General features: G+C 34.1%; 1 protein-coding gene across 4 annotated transcripts in view; it reads left to right on the plus strand.

Annotated features, from left to right (window-relative positions):
• The first annotated feature begins 302 nt into the window (after window positions 1–302).
• The window catches only part of LOC114334831 (putative mediator of RNA polymerase II transcription subunit 26), a 79,983-nt gene continuing 64,328 nt past the window's right edge, over window positions 303–15,957 (plus strand). For all 4 annotated transcript variants that reach the window (XM_028284934.2, XM_028284936.2, XM_050651121.1 and 1 more), the window contains exon 1: window positions 303–530. The gene's annotated coding sequence lies outside the window, so the exon portion shown is untranslated. The remainder of the gene's footprint in view (window positions 531–15,957) is intronic.

The raw sequence follows: 15,957 nt of genomic DNA on the forward strand, positions 1-15,957 counted from the left end.
AAAAATAATGTCCTTACAATATCGAAGACATGTAATTAGGTGATAACGGCATAATAAGCATTGATAATAGGAGAAAGTTAACTGGTTAACTGCAGGAATTAACGTTAGGATAAGGAGAAGTACATTGAAAAATAAAAGGGCCTGTTTTAAATGTAGCCCAATAAAATATTTCGGTGCTGCAACAAACAAAATAAAAATAGATATGATGTTATCCAACCTGCGACAGGAGCATTAAGAGCACTTAAAGCAGAAGAAGTTTAATCTTTATGTTACCAGAATTTAAAAAAATATTCAGGCAATAAAATTATTCATTTCATATTACATATATCTACATTGTTATAAAATAAATATTACAAAACAAGTAAAATTTTTGACATTCAAAATATAAAACCCCTCGACATCGCTCATCATCTCGCTCCACGTTCGAGAACGACGCCCACGGGCCTACAGGCGTCGGTATCAGAGCACCGCGACGCTGTGAGCGCCAGTTTTAACGACGATCTCGTGAAAAAGCGGCGACGACTATTCAGGTTGGTATTTTACACAAGAATTTGCTTTTTTTACTTTTTTAAGACTCCTTTTCTCTCTTTATTTGTACAGCATGCTTACGTTGTTATTTAGATCATGTCATTTTGTTTTTGTTGACGGTTTTAGAAGAAGGTTATGTCAATTTTGTTATTTAATTTTTGCCCAAGAAGCTCTTCTTTATGTTGTAATGATTTAAGCGATAAATTATTATCCAATATTATTTTTTATATTTTTATTGAATTTCTCCATTAAAATTTATCGTTGTTTTCGTGGTTTTCTTTTTCTTAGTACATACTAATTTCATGTGACAGTTTCTAGCACCCTCATATACACCTCTATTTTCTATTTAATTTAAGTGATTATTCCTCTTTTGTTTCATAAATAATTTTGTAATAATATTAAATGGAACAATTTACGTTATTTAAGAGTGTAGGCGCAAAATTTCGGACGAATGCTTTTTAAATGCATTGATTTTTTTCGAATCCTGGATAAACTAATAAATATTTTTGAAAAATTTAAACGCAGAATAAGAGGTTACATTATTACAGAGGGCCAAAAGTCCCCGAAAACTTCTATAATCTTTATTTTAATGAGTTACAGGGGTGAAAAAGAGGAGAAAATTGAGTGTGATTTTTAATTTCAAATATCTGATTCAAAAGAAATTTTTTGTTTATTCTAAGGAACTTTCGGCCCTTGGTAATAATGTAATTTTTCATTCTGCGGTTAAACTTTTCAAAAATATTTATTAGTTATTTCAAGATTTGAAAAAAATTAATGCATTTAAGAAGCATTCGCCCGATATTTTGCGCCTACGCTCTTTAATATCGCTATGTGGATTAATTATCTCAAAAATTCGTGTACAATTAGTGGTTGCTAATAGCTGTTACGCATCTTAATTCTTTTGTAAATATTCTAGTTTTGTAAATCTAGATATTTTATATTTGTCTATTAATGAATCTATAACTATTCTTTAATAAAGACGTCAGAGAAAACATGCTCAAAACATTGATAATACATCATAGCTGGTCTTATTGTAGTTTTATCAAAATTTCCTTTTACTGTCACTCCTTCCATTTCATCCATCCCTCTCTAACTCAACTGCATGAATTTATTTCCTCATTGCTCTGTAATACACTACTGGGGACTCGTTCTAGGGAACAAACACTATTTCTTTGTAATATATTCAATTAAACTTTTGTTAAAAATATCTAAGATGCCTTCTCCTTTCTTCGTTCCCTTCTTTTTATCTTTTGGCTTCTTAATTTTTTTCCCTGCCAGACTTTTTCTATCCTATCTAAATTGAAAACAGAACCCTCTCTTCGTAATCATACCTTCCCGTGTCTTCAAAACCAAAAGTTATAAAATTAACAAATGTACCTTCTAAGAAATTATGTGAATGCCATTACCCTGTTTATTTTACAATTGGTTTCAAAAATTCCTATAATATAATAATATTCGTGCTGACACGTAGACAAAAATATGATTCTTAATCTGCTCAGAAACTTTTAAATCGCACAGGAAAAGAAGACCAATTAATCCAAGTTTACTGGAAGCGGAAGCTATTGGACAATGTAAAGGAATAATCTTGTACTCTGGCAATACAACTACAGTTTATTATTGAATAAATACCATCTTTTACATTATTTAGGTGGAGAAAAGACATTAAAATGAAAGTAGATGACCGCATTTCTTTTCAATCCGAGCTCCTCCAGTTCTAGCAAATACAAGTGTCCCTGATGAGAGGTGAAACCTAGAAACGCCTGCTGAACAATGGTTGAGCTCTTATTGAAAAGAAATGTAATGGTTTCCTTTTATTTAAACGTCTTTTATATACGTAAAGAGTGCAAAGGATGGTGTTTTTCAAGCATAAATATTGTCAGAATAAAACGTCATTCCTAACATCTTCTAATAGATCGGGTGTTTGCCATTTTCAATAAGCACTTTAATAATAATTATACAGACATTACATACTGCTCTTTATATTTACGTATGCATTTGTTGCTAATCTCTGATGGAATACAAAAGTGATACTTGACCATAAAGCTACATGGCAGATACTGTAAACTACATCTAGTTCAGGGTTGTATTTAAAATATCTGCAAATGGTACATTTACAAAACAAAGTCAATTAATTAGGTGATGATATATATTGGAGAGATCCGTGATATCAGTTTTATTATTGATACAATTTTGATCTTTCTTTATGCCAATAATCTACAATATACATCCTTTATTGTAGTTCTGTTCTTTTTATAAAATCTGTACATTTTTAAAATAAAAAGCATGGTTATTTTCTAAAGAGTGTTTGGCTAAAGCTGTGACAAGTGCACACGTAAATATAAAGTGTATTATGTACTATGTTTATGATTATTTTAGAAACTTTTTAGGGGTTAAATCATTGTGTCATTGATACATAAAAGTGTCTAAAATAGTTTTATCCAGAAATTTATAATTCCTCTTGAATACGTTACTATAGGTAATATATCTATACTACAATTATAGATAATATGATTATATAAATATGCAGCTTTCTATTAAATCCACTAAATAAACATCGTTTTACTGGTATCCCACTTATTTCTCATAAAAAACTGTTTCTATAAATATTTTTAGTTTCTTAATTATTTGAAGAGTCCTTACATTTCTGAACATCTGTATTATCTATCAACTAATCTCGGTGAAGCGGTTATTTCAAAATAGAGTGTTGAAAATTTCGAATTCTAAATTCATGAAAAATTGCCAGAAATTTGAGAGCTTGACTACACGCAGTGCGAATACGGAGATTGTGGATTGTGGGATATCCGTAGAAACAACGTTATTTTTAATCAGGTGTAGGCATAAGCGTGTACATAGAGGACGTGTAGAGTAGGTTTATTTATTGCCAGATTCTTTTTAAATCACATACATTTTTTGGAATTTATGTAGATATTGTTTGTCGTCACATTTTTTTATTTAATAAACACCAATAAGATACTGAAGAATACGTCTTACCATGTGATCAAACAAAATGATCAATGAGTAATTTTTTCTAGTCTAAGTTATTACCTACTAAAAACTTACCACCAAGGTCAAACTCACTGGTATCCCTTAGGCTTTGTTAATTTATTGCACAAATATTAACCAGTTCCATCAGTGTCCATCACTTCCACTATACTCTACTTTTCACTGAACTAACTCTAAAGGTTTCTTCCTCTTAAGTCTTCTAGCCAAATCTGTGTTGTCGAGGAGTTGGATAGCCTCAACATTGATGTGTTGAAGAAGTCGTTGTTCTTAACTTTTCTTTCTTTCTTTCATTTCGTTTCGTTCTTTAATTCTTTTGCTCTGGTCTTGTTAAAACTATCCATTTCTAGGTCCCTGGGGGTCAGAGGGTCACTATTCCTATAATACCAAGGAAAGGAGTGTTGATAATATTCCTTAACACTTTGTTTTTGAAATAGCTGGATGATGTCTAAATTACTCTTACTAGCATAACCTCACAACTGGATGTCATATGTCCATATATAGGCTTTAGAATCTCTTTATACAAAAGTACTTCTTTGTAGATTGACAGGATGGATTTTCTTCTCAATAGCCAATACATTTTTTTATACTTGATGTTGAGCTGTTTTTTGATCTTTTTAATAAGGGCACTCCAGCTTAGTCTAGCGTCCAATGTAAAACCCAAATAATTTGCGGTATTGGCGTATGGTACCTGAGTATTATTTACATTAACAGGACTGTGTTGTTTTTTCTTGTTTTCTTGTCGTGTTGCTTGTAATCAACATTGATTCCAGCGGTTAAGACTGTTCACAGAGTTTTTAGTTTTGTTGTTGCTTCTTCATGATCTTCACATATGACCAACACGGCAGTATCGTCAGCTATTGTGTTATTATTAGTATACAATAGGTCCATAACTGGTCCTGTCACACTCCCTTGGGATACACCTGTATTTATTTCGTTTAATTTCGAGTAGGCTTCTTCTTGCTTAACTCTACAATCTCATAACTGAAATGAAATAATGACCTCTATATTATATCCATTATTTTATTGACTTCGTCGATAGTTAAATGACGATCTCGAAGCCCAAATTGGTGTGGTGTAATTAGAGCCTTAGCGTCGAGAGGGCAGTAGCTTCGAACTTACAGGTAATAAGGGAATTGGCCCGTACAATGGTACTGTTGTACAATGGTACAATTTGGTTCTAGTAGGTTCTAGTAGGATCATTATGACCTCTGCTACTTTCAATATCTTGGGAATATATCTTAATCTGAACAAAGTAGTTAATACTGCTTCGACACATTATGTCAAATTTACTATGGTTTTTCTAGGGAGTTGTTTCGTTGCTATTTATTAGGGTCCATACCTCTTATCCATAATATGAGAACGGTTTTACAGTATCCATACAAAATAAATGTTTAATATTTGGGCCTCCAAGACACATAGCTATCGAACTCATCTCTGTTTATTGCATTTTTCAGTATATTTGCTACCCACCTTAGAAAATATTGTCCTTTAATTCTATTTTCTTTAAAATTGCTGGATTCACCTACGCTGCTGGATTCAGGTATTTTGCAATCAAGCCGACACTCTAAAACGTAACAGAAATCTGAAAACTAAAATATGCTGGTGAGACATTTAAAAATAAATTTTCCCCAAAATCCATTTCGTTTACCTTGATCTTTTATTTAATCTGCATTTGTGTGATAGATATTCGATAGTGTCAATGACTTTTCGGCCAGATGGTTGTAATAATAGATATTATATAAGCAGGAATTTTGTTGATAAATAAGAAAAAATAAAAGATAAATTAACTTTTTTAACTAAAATTATTTCAAAAATTATACCTGATGGTTTAGATGTATTCTTTTCAATTTCTTATTCTTATTATTACTTGTTTTTAAATTCATTTTGTCCAAGCGTGTCTGCTAACTTTCTTTCTAACTACTATTTGTTTTAAATCAGTTGATTCTTCCTCCTCCTGCTGATCAATGGTCATATCATCGCTATGTGCCATTTTGTTAGTTACAGTAGGTAGTATCATTCAGTTCACTTCATTAGTTCAGAGACTTATCTGTGTCAATTCTACACTACGAACAATAACTTGAAACCATAGTGTTTTTTCTTCTATCTACCGTTACTGACTTCTATTGAAGAAACTTTATTTTCACATAAAACGATCTACAAAGTGTCATGGAAATCTTCAGATAATTGTAGGTACTTTCAATCAAATCTTCTTAAATGTCAGATCATGGAGAGACATTTGATATGTTTAAACAGTAGATGATGACACACGAGCACGATTTTTGAATCTCTCTGATTGTATTGGTGAACACCACAACGTTATGTCTTCATTTTGGCCTCCCATGGCCTCGCCAGATGCTGAACTGGTCTGAACTGGACTGAACACAAAATCAAACACGAAAGACAAACAAACGTCCAAACTGTTTTCCATTCAAATGGCAAATGGTACCTTAAAAAGGCGCCATCTACTTTGATGACCGTAAAAGAAAACAATTATTTAATATCAAGCTTAATATCAGATCATGGAGAGGCGCAGATGCAACCAGTGATCACTACCTGATAAAGGCCGAAATCAGATTCAAGAGAGCTAGGATTAGGAAAGAACGGAACAACCTATTCGAAAAAAGTTCTACGTTGAGAATCTACAAAACAGCGAGACAAATAGATATATAATTCTTAAGAGAACTACGAGCCAAAATAGACTAAACGCACGACAAAAGTTGGAAAACGATTAGCAATAGTAAAAACATTTGAGTCCTAAAGAAATACCTAAAATCCAGAACAGCAGCAGAGAAAACACGACTTTAAAAAAGCGAATGGAGTTATCAAAAAGGCAGCAGAGAAAAGAGGAAGTGGGCAGAAAATCTTAGTGAAGAAGTGCGGGTTGCCAATGAACATCAAAACATGAGACAATTATAAAATATGATGTCACTAAAAAACTAGCCAGAAACGGATATGCCATCCACCAACCAATTGTAAAAACCAGTACAGGTGAAGATATAACATCTCCACAAGAGATGTTATAAAACATGGTTTGAATATTTCAGTGAGTCTCTAAGTACATTCCTGATATTTCCAGAAGATGTTCAAAATAAATACACATTATAACAAACTAAGAATTAGCACTAATGAACCAACAACGCAAAAAATAGAAATGGCCATAGAAATTCTGAAAGCGCACAAAGCAGCCGGTCCTGACAATATTCCACCAGTGTTGTTAAAACCTTGTCCAAGCACAAAAACAGAGGTAATTAGACCACTCTTTCAAAGGGCCTGAAGAGAGGAAAAGTTCTCCAAAGAATGAAAAATAGGACTTATAATAAAGGACCCAGAAAGAGCGCAGAGAGCACAAAATTGGAGGCATCTGAGATGATGCTATATTGGAAAACTCTTAAAATCCCCTGAACTGACACAAATGCTCACAAAGGAGGAGGTTCTCATAAGAATGAAGAAGAACCGGGAGGTACTGACCACCATCAAATGTCGAAATTTAGAATACTTAGGACACATAATGCGAAATGAATCGAGATATGCCCTACAAGCCATACTGCAAGGAAACATATTGTAAAACGAGGTCCAGGATAAAGAAGAACATCCTGGTTAAAAAACCAGAACTTGGTTAAACACAACATCTGTGTAGCTTTTCCGCACTGTTGCAGATAAGATAAATATTGCCATGATGATCGCCACCATTCGTCACGGATATGCACACCAAGAAGAAGACTAAACAGGGGTGACAAAAGATATTGGAGACCAAAAACTGGAGAGGAGTCACACTTCTGCATATCATAAATAATAAATTATAAACAACCGATTGACAAACAGTACGAAACAAATGTTAACAAGGAAGGAACAAGCTGACTTCAGACCAAACGAATCATGCATAGACCGAATTAACGCAGCACTTAGATTTACACTTCTTCTTCTTCTTCTTCTTCTTCTTTTAGGACTATGTCCGGTTTCTTCTGTTAGAGTCTCTGCTGCGATCCGGAGCTCCAGCTCGCGTTGCATCGTTTTTTGAATCTTCCTATGTGTCGCTTGGTGTTGGGCTTCTGCGTCTTCGCCCATTTCGCCATACGCTTCAGGGGCCATCCTACCTATGTGGTTGAATTGGGATACACAGCATCTCAATAAACATCATATTACAAATAAACCTTTTAATAATTAAATGCCCGTGGTAATGTTTGTTTAATAAATACGAGTAACCTAGTTTTGCATGCTAGTATTTGATACAAGGTCGAGTTGCAATAATATTCAGTGGGTGTTTATTAACAGTCAGCACTTTAAATCACGGTCACCTTGGCTTACCAAAACAGTAAATAAACAATAACCGACTTTAATTATATTTTTACGAGAACAGATAAATGAATTAGCAGTTGAGATTCGACGGGGTAACATCGATTTCAAGTAAATAATATACCACCAGTCATTTTCTGTGATATATTTAACGTGTAAATAAATGTCTTAACAACGAACTATATTTACTACATCAACCCTCATAGTCGGGGTAACCACCCCTCAGTATCCAGGGTGGCTCAGAAGGCGGGAGCCACCATATGGCGATCCAAGACCAGGCGAGAACGTAAGGAACAAGCAGTCTAGAACGAGAAATGGGAAAACACGTCAATGTTCTTGCACCTCAACCACCCTAGATAACAGTGGGGTGCCCACATAAAAAGGATGGAGACATCAGGCCCGAGACGGAGATGATTATGGTATGGAGATGGAACTTCGTGTGGACAATGGACAATGGACAATGCTATGGAACGTGCAGCGAGGACTTTTTGGTGATACGAACACAGACGTGTAAAAGTGGTGAGTCCATATTATCTATTTTTATGGTATTTCCTGATTCGTATAATATAAAATATAAAGTATAAAGTAATATTAACGTAATTATCATTTAAGACGCACATTACCTTTTAAGTTTTACCTATTTTTACTTAATTATTCTATTTTAATTTCCTTATGATACCAATATTTATCAAAATATACAGAATTTTTTTTTAACCCTGATATTAGTTATTATAGGACGTAATGATACATTTTATTTGATACTGATTTTTATATGATTTTTATATATTTACCAACATATTTTATCTTTGCTGATTCTTATCCATTTATTATTTGACTACTGATTTTTATTACATTTGTATTGGCTAAGCAGTAGACCCCTTTTTAATGGTGATTTATATTGAGTGATATACTGATTTTTATGGCAATTTACTATATTTTTACTATTTTTGACATAATATTTTTCATATATATTTACTATACCTCGTAAGACTGTCAAATTTATGCGTTCGTTACGGGTACAGGAACAAGAAAATTATGAATAAATGAGTAGCAACAAAGTTACTTGGGAAGATTTCATCAAAATAGTTGAGGAGATTACGCAAGAAGTAACAAGACAAAGTAGAAGGGTCTTGAAGAAGAAAATGCCTAAATCTAAGGATATACAAGGAGAAGTAACGACACAGCTAATTAAATTGTATAACAAATTCACACATTTAACGAAGAAAAATTGGGAAGCGCTATCGGACAAACAAAGAGAAGCGTGCAACAAATATTTCGGAAAAATAAGAGACAAAGTTATACGCTCATTTCAAGCTGTAAACTTAAGGACAGTAGTTCCAAGTTCAATACATCAACTGATCGACAAGGAAATAGAAGAAGAACAAAGCGACGAAGAAGTAGAAGAGGAAAAAAGTGACGAGGAGATAGAGGAAAAAATTGACGAGGAAATAAAAGAGGGAAAAAGCGACATAAAACAAGAGATAAAAATATTAAACATGGCTCTGACAATCAACGAATTTTTGAATATTGCAAGCAAGGTATTGCCCAACGAGTTTGATGGAAGCGCAGGGAAATTACAACCATTTTTAGACGCATTAGAGTTACTTGGAAAAATAGCAGAAGGACATGAAGAAACAGCAATAACATTAATAAAAACAAGATTGACTAATAAGGCTAGAAATCTGATAACTACAGAGGATACGATCCCACTTATAGCAGCGGCACTGAAGAAAGAATTAAGAGGTGACAATCCGAAAACGATAATAGACAAGTTAACAAAGAAAAGGCAAGGAAACAAAGATGCAGCAGTGTACGCATCCGAAGTAGAGGAATTAGCGGAACAGTTGAAAGTAGCATACATAGCGGAAGGAATGCCATTGGAGCTAGCGAAAAAATACACAACGGAAACAGTTGTAGCAACAATGAAGCGAAACGTTAATACGGATAGAGCAAAGTTAATACTGGAGGCAGGTAATTTCACAACACCGCAGGAAGTAGTATCTAAATTTTTATCGATTGATACGACAGAGGAGAACACACAGGGAAGAGTGTTCAATTATAGGACGAATTATGAAAATAGGAGAGGACAACAGCAATACCGAAGAGGATACCACAACAAATACGACAGAGGAAGAAGAAATAACTTCGGACAACGGAACGAAGGAGAAGAAACAGGAAACCAACGGAATTATTCCAACAGAGGATATAGACAATTCAACAACCAAACGTACAGAGGAAACCAGAGAGGAGGACGAAACAGAAACGTAAGGCTACTTGAGTTAGAAGACAGCCAAGAGGAAACAGAAAACCAGCAGTTGGGGTTTTGAATGAACGAAACAAGGAAAGTACACAGTCAGAAGTGGAATATAATATTTACAACTTCGACTTAAACCTAACGAATTTTGTACGAATGAAAACAGGAATCCTAGAAAACACAAATACCTTTATCATAGACACAGGAGCTGATATTTCAATACTGAAATGTTCACAAGATTTTATGAAGGAACATGTGAAACCAAACACAAAAGCGAAAATAAAAGGAGTAACTAAAGGAGAATTACAAACAATGGGAGAAGTTGAAACAACACTAGAAGTAAAAGGATCTCGATTTGAGCATATCTTTCAATTAGTGGAACCTAGCTTTCCTATTCCAACCGACGGAATCATTGGGAGAGACTTCATTTCAAATTTTCAATGCATACTAGACTATGCTAACCTTAAAATGCACATTAAAGAGGACAACGATTGTTACATTAGTACAAACATTTTGGATAATATAGATAATGACACGATAATAATACCGCCTAGATGTGAAATTTACAGAATCGTAAAAATTTTTCAAACGCTGAAGAACGACAGGATAGTGGAACAACAAGAAATACAACCAGGAATATTCATAGCGAGAGCAATTATTTCAAATAATAATCCGTACATCAAAATTTTGAACACAACCTACGAAACAGTAAAAGTAGAGACAAACGAAATCAAAACATTAGACATTAAATTATTCAACATATATAGACTGATCAACGACAGCAAGGATAGGAAAAAGGAATTACGGGAATCATTGAAGTTAGACATTCCAGAATACATACGCGATAAGTTAGTATCTTTATGTGAAGATTATTCAGATATATTCGCCCTAAGGCACGACATGCTAACATGTAACAACTTCTACGAGCAGAAACTGAGAGTTAAAGACCAAACTCCGGTATACATTAAAAACTATAGGACACCTCATGCACAAACAGAGGAATTAAACTGAGAGACCAAGGAATAATAGAACCGTCTACATCAGAATACAACAGCCCAGTAGTACTGGTACCGAAAAAGGCGATAGATGGAAATAAAGCATGGAGATTATGCATAGATTTTAGACAACTGAACAAGAAAATAGTCACAGACAAATTTCCTTTACCAAGGATAGACTCGATACTAGATCAACTAGGAAGAGCAAAATGGTTTTCAGTTATAGACTTAATGTCAGGTTTTCACCAGATACCATTAGAAAAATCATCGAGAAAATACACATCGTTTAGCACAGAAAATGGAGCATTTCAATTTACCAGATTACCTTTTGGATTAGATGTAAGCCCAAATAGCTTTTCAAGGATGATGTCAATAGCATTTTCGGGATTAACACCAGACAAAGCATTTCGTTACATGGACGATATAGTAGTGATAGGAATATCTGAAAAACATCACCTAGACAACCTGAAAAAGACATTTGAGACATATCGAAAATTCAATTTGAAACTTAACCCAGGAAAATGTCAATTTTTTAGAAGAGAAGTAACATATTTAGGACATGATCTTTCTCAGGAAGGAGTATCACCAGACAAAGCAAAATATGCAACGATTGAACAATACCCGACACCTAAGACAGCGGAAGAAACAAAAAGATTCGTAGCATTTTGTAACTATTATAGACGTTTTATTCAAAATTTTGCTGAAATATGCAGACCACTCAACAGATTATCAAGAAAAGGAGTAGAATTTTTTTGGTCAGAAGAATGTGAAAAAGCATTCAATAAGCTTAAATCATCTCTGATGAAGCCACCGATCCTAAAATATCCAGATTTCAATAAACAATTCATCCTAACAACAGACGCATCCAACGAGAGTTGTTCAGCAATTTTAAGTCAAGATTATAACGGAATAGACCTACCTATAGCATACGCATCAAGAAGTTTTAATAAAGGAGAATGTAATAAACCTATAATCGTTAAGGAATTACTAGCGATTCATTGGGGAATTAATCATTTCAAATGTTATTTATATGGAGCACCAACATTTTTAGTAAAAACGGATCATAAACCACTAACACATTTATTTGCAATGAAAGAACCAACTTCGAAACTTACAAGAATCAGATTAGATTTAGAGGAATACGATTTCGAAATAGAATACATAACAGGGAAAAATAACTATGCAGATAGTCTTTCAAGAATAACATTACATCAACTAAAGAACCTATACATAGACAATACCCATATATTAGCTATAACACGAGCTCAAGCAAGAGAAAATAAGAAGGAAGCAAGGCAAACGAAGGCAGAAAGCGAACTCGCACTACAGCCAGAAGCCCACAAACAGACAGTAAGAAAGGTACTAAATAATTTAGAGGCGCATAGACTACCAATTTTGTCTTTTGGAGCAGAACTAATCTCACCAAGGCTGAGCATTAGGGTCAAAAACAAAATAAAGTGCAGCAAGAGCATAGCCACAGGATTCAATCATTTCGATTTAAACCAAATGTTGGCACAGCTTGATAAGCTGGCGGTAGAGAATGCAGTACGTAAAGTAAAAATATACGTAAACGATATTATTTTTAAAGTGTGCACAATTGAGGAATTTATTAAACAAGGAAACAAAATATTAAAGAATGTTGAAATATACATATGTGAAGTACCAGAAACAATAGAAGAAGACAAAGAAAAACACAGGCTAATAGAAGAATATCACAATCATCCGATGTTTGGAGGACACGTAGGAAATAACAGACTCATAAAGAAGCTAAAAGCAAGATTTAGATGGAAAAATTTGGAAAAAGACGTAAGAAAATACGTTAAACAATGTCATAAATGTCAAATTAATAAACCGAAAAAAACACATGTCGAAGAATTCGTGATATCGGACACTTCTTCCAAACCATGGGACATAGTATACATAGATACGATAGGTCCATTCACTAAAAGTAACGAAGGTAATAGATACTGTATAACAATGTTATGTGAACTTACTAAATACGCGGTCAGCATACCCGTGTGCAATAAAGAAGCAGATACAATAGCCCGAGGAATTTTTGATCATTTCATACCAACATACGGACTCATGAAGCAAATAAGAACAGACCAAGGCACAGAATATAAAAATGAAGTAATGCAGGAATTAACAAAGCTATTAAAAATAGAGCACAACTTCTCAACGGCATACCATCCACAGTCCACCGGAAGTTGCGAAAAACTACACAGAACATTAAACGAGTACGTAAGAGCATTCATAGATGAAGACAGAGAAAATTGGGATGTGTGTTGCAGGATGTTCACATACTGCTACAATACAACCCCTAACGCGTACCATGGTTACACACCGTTTGAACTATTATATGGCAGGAAGGTTAACCTACCAGAAGACCTTACACAGGAGGTTCAACCATGTTACAATATAGATGCTTACTACAATGAGTTACGTTACAAACTACAAAGCGCACACGAGAGAGCTAGAACCTTCTTACTAAAGCACAAAAAAGAGCGACAAGAAAAGAATAAGCTCAAAGCAACACCACAACAATTTAAAATAGGAGACCTAGTCCTGGTAAAAAGGGAAGAGAATGATAAGTTTGATAGTCTTTATGTAGGCCCTTTCACAATAACAGAGGTAAATAATGTTAATTGTAAGATCAGATCGGAAAACAATAAAATCAAGGAAATACATAAGAATAGACTATTGGGACCGTGCAAGTTCGGCAAAGCGACCTCTATTTCTACGCTGTGTACTTTTATTCGCACTTTTAATTATATTGGCCAATTATATTAGTCCTGGTTGCTGGATAATTGTCAAGACCATAGTCCAAAAAAATAATCAGAAGAAAAAATAAGATGCAGGTTATGTTTAGCAAACGTAAACAATTGTATGTAGTAAATAAAATCAGTTAGTAAAATGCAGTACTGCAAGCAAAATACAATTAATTAAATTTACCTTTATATAATAATTGCATATCATATCAATATTCTGGAGCAATATATAATTTTTCTGCGTCAGTGACAGGAGGTATGAAATATACGTCAATTTGACAATTTCAATTGACAATATGAATTATTTAAGATAGTTGCAATATTTCTCCGCGACTCGCGCACGGTCGTTTCTCGTTTCCCTTTCCAAGTACTTGCACACCGCGAATATGCTTACAATCCGAGAACACCGTGAGTGACAAGTGAAACGGGAACAGTCTAGATAACGAACATTTTCACTTTTATTTTTTGTATCTAATTAGTATTTATAGGAAAAATGTATATATTGTACTTCGTAAAACGCAGCAAGTAATTAGTGGTACTATTAGAAAAATTTTCTTCCTTTTCCGTAGTCAGAAAATTTTCGGGGGAAGGGGAAGATGAATTGGGATACACAGCATCTCAATAAACATCATATTACAAATAAACCTTTTAATAATTAAATGCCCGTGGTAATGTTTGTTTAATAAATACGAGTAACCTAGTTTTGCATGTTAGTATTTGATACAAGGTCGAGTTGCATTAATATTCAGTGGGTGTTTATTAACAGTCAGCACTTTAAATCACGGTCACCTCGGCTTACCAAAACAGTAAATAAACAATAACCGACTTTAATTATATTTTTACGAGAACAGATAAATGAATTAGCAGTTGAGATTCGACGGGGTAACATCGATTTGAAGTAAATAATATACCACCAGTTATTTTCTGTGATATATTTAACGTGTAAATAAATGTCTTAACAACGAACTATATTTACTACATCAACCCTCATAGTCGGGGTAACCACCCCTCAGTATCCAGGGTGGCTCAGAAGGCGGGAGCCACCATATGGTCTCTCCCAATGTGTCTTCGTTTCGTATTCTATCTCTGGGTGTGATACCTCTTATGGATCTTAGGGTTTTTATCTCTGTTGTTCTCATTATTTGTTTGGTCTTTGTTGTCTCGGCCCTTGTCTCAGCTGCGTATGTCAGTACGGGTTACATTTTTTAAGAATAAAAAGACATATGCATCAGAAACAAGACCCGATACAGCCACAACACAAAGACTACTGGAAAAGGCAGAGATGAGAGTACTGAGAAGAATTACAGGAAATACACTGAGAGATCGAAAGAGGAGCCAAGATATTAGAAGACAATGTAACGTACAGAGTATAAACGAATGGACATTAAATAGAAAAAGAGAATGGAACAATCACATAACCAGGATGGGGGAGACACGTGTGGTCAAAATAGCAAGAGATAAATCACCAATCGGTAGAAGAAGTATCAGCCGACCGCGCAAAAGATGGAGTGACAACCATCCATAGAGGTATCAATCCGCCAATGAACAAGCAGAATTGCTTATAAAGAGGAAGAAGAAAAAGAAGAGGAATAAATAATAAGTTATAAATTATTTTGTGGCCCAACCGGTATGGAAAACTTAATTTTTAAAAAATTCGATAAATATAACTCTTGGCAACCATTCATAGTCCATAGTTAAAAACATATGTATCTATCATTTATATTGTCAGAAAGGAGAATTTTAAATTAACTCCGCACAATGTTTGGATGTTAACTATTTGAATTAACCTCCACGGAAACAAAAAATTCCTAGACGGCTTAAAATAATCTAGTTTGATTACATAAAACGGTTTTCGGATGTTTTGTTAAGGATCAATTTAGATTCTCCAAGAGTTTCTCTTAATTTATGATAAAACACGAATTTAAGTAGATTTCATGATAAAATAATAGGGAACTTGCATAAAATTTTAAATTAAAAAAATGCTGTACATCACAACAGAGCATAATTTAAAGTATATAATCAAAGAAAAGAAGTTGTTTTTATCTTAAGTTTGGCCCCTAAAGACGATTAAAATGGAGAGAACATTCAAATTATAGCAGACAGCCCAAAACGCGCC

The sequence above is a fragment of the Diabrotica virgifera genome, chromosome 5, assembly GCF_917563875.1.
Source record: "Diabrotica virgifera virgifera chromosome 5, PGI_DIABVI_V3a".
Taxonomy (NCBI): domain Eukaryota; kingdom Metazoa; phylum Arthropoda; class Insecta; order Coleoptera; family Chrysomelidae; genus Diabrotica; species Diabrotica virgifera.